Raw genomic sequence first — 6,000 nt, forward strand, 5'->3', positions numbered from 1 at the left:
TTTGGAAATGAGTGGAGTTTGTAAGATTACAGGCAGATGAGTTAAGAACTCTGAAGCTGGGCGCCTGGGTGGCTCAGTTGATTAAGCATCTGCCTTCGGCTCAGGTCATGATCCCTGGGATCGAGTCCCGCATCATGCTCCCTGCTCAGAGGGGAGTCTGCTTCTCCCTCTCCCTCTGCTCCTCTCCCCTGCTCGTGTGCTCTTTTTCTCAAATAAATACATAAAATCTTTATTCAGAAAAAAAAGAACTCTGAGGCCATTATTCATGATCCCTGGGATCGAGTCCCACATCATGCTCCCTGCTCAGAGGGGAGTCTGCTTCTCCCTCTCCCTCTGCTCCTCTCCCCTGCTTGTGTGCTCTTTTTCTCAAATAAATACATAAAATCTTTATTCAGAAAAAAAAGAACTCTGAGGCCATTATTCAAGAATGCCAGAATTGGACAATTAAGTTGATGGATGGAGGATGGTGGGATCTGGTTTCTTCTTGTTGGAGTGGGAGATTATAAATAAATAAGGAGAGGAGGCGAGAAGTATCCATGTGGTAATGCATTAGAGACATCCCTGTGAACTCATATTTAGCATAACATAGATACAGATGATTACATATAGAAATATTCATAGATACGTGCGTATGCACAGGTTAGTGTCCATCCGTATATCTCCTTGTTCCGCCAGCTGAGAGAACCTAAAAGTCATGACACCTCAGGAGCAATGAGCACACCCAATACCCTTGATCTTCTCCAGTAAAAAAAGCCAGGGATCTTTGCAGAAATGGCTAATTCTACAGGGACGAGAAACATACAAAATTACCCTAGAACATCATATAGTACCAGAATGTAAGACAATGTTCAAAAAATAAGGCAACAACAAAAACAGAGCAAACACCGCACAATGATCGGACTATGTTAAAAGGATACAGGAACCCCCAAAGCTGGTTGAGCAAGAAAATTAAGTAATATGATACATATCCCAAAGTATCAAATAAATACTCATGAGTTCATAATGACATTGCTAAGCCATTGAATGAATACATGGAGAACAGGCAAATCTCCTGGGCAGAATTCCAAACAACTTATGTAGCTATTGCAGCTTGGGTGTGGGCTGTGCAAGGTGACTTTCTTCCAAAGAGTACAGTACAGATAGGGATGGGGAGAAAGAGTAACTTCTCAGTGGACAAACCTGACAAACCTTCCCTCCATCAGGTGTTCCAGATGAACATCAACAGTGATAAATCTTATGGATTGCATGTGCCCCGGAAACGAGCTGATGAGAACGACACCTCACATCTGTGCACTTCCTCTCCAAAACACATTATCCCAGTCTAATCATGAAAAAAAAAAAAAATCAGACAGATCCCAACTGAGGGACAGCCAACAAAACAAAACGCTGGATCAGTGTTCCTTAAAACTGTCAAGGTCACTGGGGCGCCTGGGTGGCTCAGTTGGTTAAGTGTCCAGCTCTTGATCTCAGCTCAGGTCTTGATCTCAGGTCATGAGTTGGAGCCCCGCATTGGGCTCCACCCTGGGCATGGAGCCTACTTTAAAACAGACAAACAAACAAACAAACAAAACTGTCACAGTCACCAAAAACAGGGAAAGTTAATCTGAGAAATTATCACAGCCTAGAGGAGTTTAAGGAGACATGATGACTACATAAAATGTGAGATCCCAGACAGGATCCTGGACCAGATAAAAGGACATTAGGGAAACTGATTTGAAGTATGGCCTTAAGTTGATAATAATTTATCAATACTTGTTCATTAATTATGACAAATGTACACACTACTGCAAGATGTTAATAATAGGGGAATAACTGGGTGTAAGATATACAAGGAATTTCTGAGCTATGTTCTCAATAGTTTTGCAAGTCGAAAATTATTCCCAAAATAAAAGTTTCCTTAAAAAAAAGAAATATAGGGAGCGGGCTGGGTGCTGTCCCCACAAGTTGTAATTTGCTGACTCCTGCCCTAGAAAAATGTCTTCAAACCTGGCGACTCATTAAAATCCCTAGAGGAATTTTTAAGAACTTTATTTTAAAAAAAAAACGTGTAATTTAGATATTTCAGAAATTAAGATAGTATACAAAGTCTCTCTCTGACCCTTGTTCCTAAATATTTGTCACCCTCTGCTCCTTGTAGGCACCATTCTCATTATTTTCTTGTGTATTCTTCCTGTCTTTCTTTATGCAGATACAAACAATATGAAAGCATATTCTTGTTTTTTTTTCCCTTCCCATAGGAAGGCTACTCTGCCTGTTGCTTTTTTTTCTTTATATATATATATATATATATATATCCCCAGGATCTTTCAGTATCAGTGCAGAGAGATCTTTCTCATCCTTTTTTAACTGAATGCATAGTATTCTAGGTTAAGATTGTACCAGACTTTATTTAATGCACCTCTTCTAGATAAACCTTTGGCTTGTCTCCAATCTTAGCTGTTACAAATTATGCATGTATGAATAATCTTGCATGGATGGAGGTATAAGCTTGTAGAGCGATATCTTGGATGTCTACACCCCACTTCAAACCAATTAAATCAGAAATTCTGGGGACAGGTCCTGGCCATCCTCATTTTTACAAAGTCCTCGGGTAATCCTAATGTGTACCCGAGAATGAGCAGACTTGTGGCTGATCAAACACATCCTGAAAAGTAAGAGGGCAGTAAGGATACCTTCAGTGGATTTTCCAAGCAGGACAATGGTTCTCAAGCCTGGCTACACATCAGAGTCACTGAAGAGCCATGTCAAAATACCTACGTACAAGGCTCACCCCAGGGGAAAAAAAAAAAAAAGTGAATCATAACGAATGGGGGTAGAGCCCCAGCACAACTTTGTAAACCTTCCTCTGTGATTCTAATGCCCAGTCAGAGCCAAACCCCACCAAGCTGGGGGAAATGCACCTGGTTAAGAGAAAGGAGTTGTTTTCACAGACCTCTACCCATGCTTCTTCGCTGAGCTCCTCCGCTCACCTTCTGTCTCTCCGTTCCCCTCCCTGGCCTCGTCTCGGAAAGTAATTTGGAGGTAGATCTAGAATAGAGGATGCATGGCGCGTCATGGTGAGTGCCCCTGGTGCAAGGGTGGGCTGGTGGGCCTGTCCAGCCCACAGGTAGCAGGAACATGAAGGGGACACCTGCTGCCGGAGAGCCCGCATCACTGCCCATCCGTGAGTTTCCAGATTAATATTTTGCCAGCCCTTGATGAACTTCTGTTTCCTTCCGGCAGCCTCTTTTTCCCATCAGCAGAACTATGTGGTGAGGGATGAGGACATTGGTGCATGCATAGAAACTTCTCTCTCCTCATCTTGACTCGATTTCAATGAGTTGGCTTGAAGTCCAAGACATGACATGCTTTGGAGCATTGCTTCCTCATTGTGTCATGGGGAAGGACGTATTTTTGAAAGAGAAACAAAGAAATATCCCTTGATAATTGATTCTGGTTGAGTGCTTACTCATAGAACCCTTACCCCAAATGCATGCCATTTTATCCTCCTCATTTTTTATAGCAGGAAGCTGAGGCCCGGGGAGGTTAAGAAATTTGTTCAAAGTATCACAGCCCGGCAGTTTCACAGCAAGTGGATCTCTAAACCAGGGGTACACAGCTCCCAAACTCAAGCTGTATGCTATACCATCTTCTCCCGATAGGAGCTGAGAATTTTCTTCTCATTTCTGTGAGCTACCTTAAGCGTACAGTATATTCTCGACAGTTGCCATCTTTGATGGAACCCAAAACATTGTTGGCCTCCCACCTTGGGAAGAAATAAAAGGAGTCTTTTACATTATCTGCTGTTAGTCCCAGATGAACTTTCTACATGAGGCAACAAGTACTGCCTTCCATCTCCAACAAAACCATAGTGATTTTTCATGGCATTGTCCCCGAATGTTCTTTGTAAAGTTCCTCCTAAAACACTGCAAATGCCACCTGCTACAACACTGTTACAGTTACCTTAATAGTTGCCAGGTGCATAGAAGTGTTACCCTCATTCCCTCATTTAATCCTCATTCCACCCCCATTCAATAAGCAAACTGGGCTCCAAGACCTTAAATAACTTGTCCGACATCACATTGATAGGAAGTGGTGTATGGCCAAGTTCAAATTCATGTCTCGCTTGACACCCATGCCTATGCCCAGCCCAGCCCAGCCCAGCCCAGCCCAGCCCAGCATGTTCTCTGGGGAAATGTTCTTTTCAACCCTGGTGCATCTTTCGGCCTTCCTCTCACTACCCCTAAAGATACTCAGATGTTTTGAGTCTCTATTGTCTCCTCCTCCTCAAGCCAGAGAGCATTAGGACACGGCAGATGGATTGATGGGTGGCTAAGCCCTGTCTTCCCCAACCAGAGCCAGAAGAATTCCAGACAGTAGAATCCAGACAAGGAGCTGGAGTGAGAACCCAAGGGTTAATATTGCTAGAGTGGGGAAGTGATCTGCTTTGTTGTACAACACAGCTTCCCAGCCCTACAGAAGGGGCTATTAGCATGCAAATGTACTTTGCCTCTTGCTCTTTAATGTTTTACTTCTCTTAATTGCTGAAACCGGTTGTAATTTCTGAGCACTGCTGGCTTCGGGGAAGTAGTCTCCTCTAAAGGGACCTATCATTATACCTGGAAAGATTTTGGAATTCTAATTTCATTAACCATTTGGTTGAGGCATTTTCTCTTTTTACTAAAAGGAAAAAAAAAAAAAGTCCAGGTTGAAGTTGGAAACCTTCTCGTTTTGCCTTAGTTTGGGTTAGTGCTCAGCTTCCCCCGAATTCCTTAGTTTCGGGTTTGACGTTCTGGAAAAGGGACCGGAAATCACATCTGATATTTGAAGAAAATAAGAGGGAGGTTATTAAAGATTTCAGGTATCGGATCCCTGGTAATGAATTTGCAACAAGGAATTTTTCTGAAGGCTACCTGGATTGGAGCATAAACTGTTCTCTCATTCAGAGGTACTCTAGATGAGAACGTTATTTCTATGGTGCTCTCTGATGCTCACACTACTTCCCATGATGCAGAGAGGACGGGAGAGCCCCTGTCACGGTAAGACAAGTGTTAGCGCGAGCAAGACTTTGGCCAGTTTAAGGAATAATTGCCTGTCCCTCCCTCCTCCACACATCCATCCCAACTGAATTTTTTTGGAGAGACTCTGAGACCAGGCGTGGGCTCCAGAAAGCAACTCACTCTCGTTGAGGCGCCATTGTTGGTCAAGCCATTTTGCGTCCCGGAAGTGTGTTACTAAGCAGCTCTTGGAGACCATTAGCCTGACCTGGCAGTTCTTTCTGGTTGAAAAGCAGTCTTATGGAGCCTGACACCTGGCAGAGGCCATCACTCCGTGCAGATCCGGGACCACTGTATGCAGAGGTGGGTACTGAAGAGAAGATGGGAGCAGCGCAGCGGCATCCTATGTGGGGAAGGAAGCAGCACCCACTCTGCCCCACTCCGGGCAAAAGGTCGATATAAAAATTCTACCTCCGCTGAATGTGTGCGGCTACATGTACGTCTTCTTGCTGTGTACTATATAGAAAAGATCACTAGGGCCTTTCATTGCCAGTTCTTCATTCACCACTTTGTCATTTAGCTTGCAATTGGATTCTGAGGTTCTGGAAATCCCAAGTGCAATGAGAAATGATGGAGAGCCACGATCTCGTGCCTGGTTGTAAGAAAGGGCAATATACCCACCACCGTAAAGCTGGGGCCCGCCCACAGGGCGTTCCTTTTCTTACCTTCCCACCCACACTTCTCTGCATCCCTATGAAGCCCTTCCTTGCCGGTGTGTGAATGAATGCACAGAGAAGAAAACCACAACAGAAAATCGATCGCGAGCTTACCCGTTGATTTATTTGTGGGCACATTTTCAGGGCTGGGGGATGGTAACGTCTGAATGGGCTGAAGTTAAAGCAAAAAGAGGCTGCAGCAGAGCTGAGTTCTGGATGGAGCTCTGGAAGAAACCGAAAAGAAGACGAGAGGAGTGTGCTCCCGGGGCAAGGAGGCTGGGACACCATAAGGGAGTGAAGTGACGTTC

Source organism: Callorhinus ursinus, unplaced genomic scaffold, assembly GCF_003265705.2.
Source record: "Callorhinus ursinus isolate GAN/ISIS: 27379988/994484 unplaced genomic scaffold, GSC_fseal_2.0 scaffold50, whole genome shotgun sequence".
Taxonomy (NCBI): domain Eukaryota; kingdom Metazoa; phylum Chordata; class Mammalia; order Carnivora; family Otariidae; genus Callorhinus; species Callorhinus ursinus.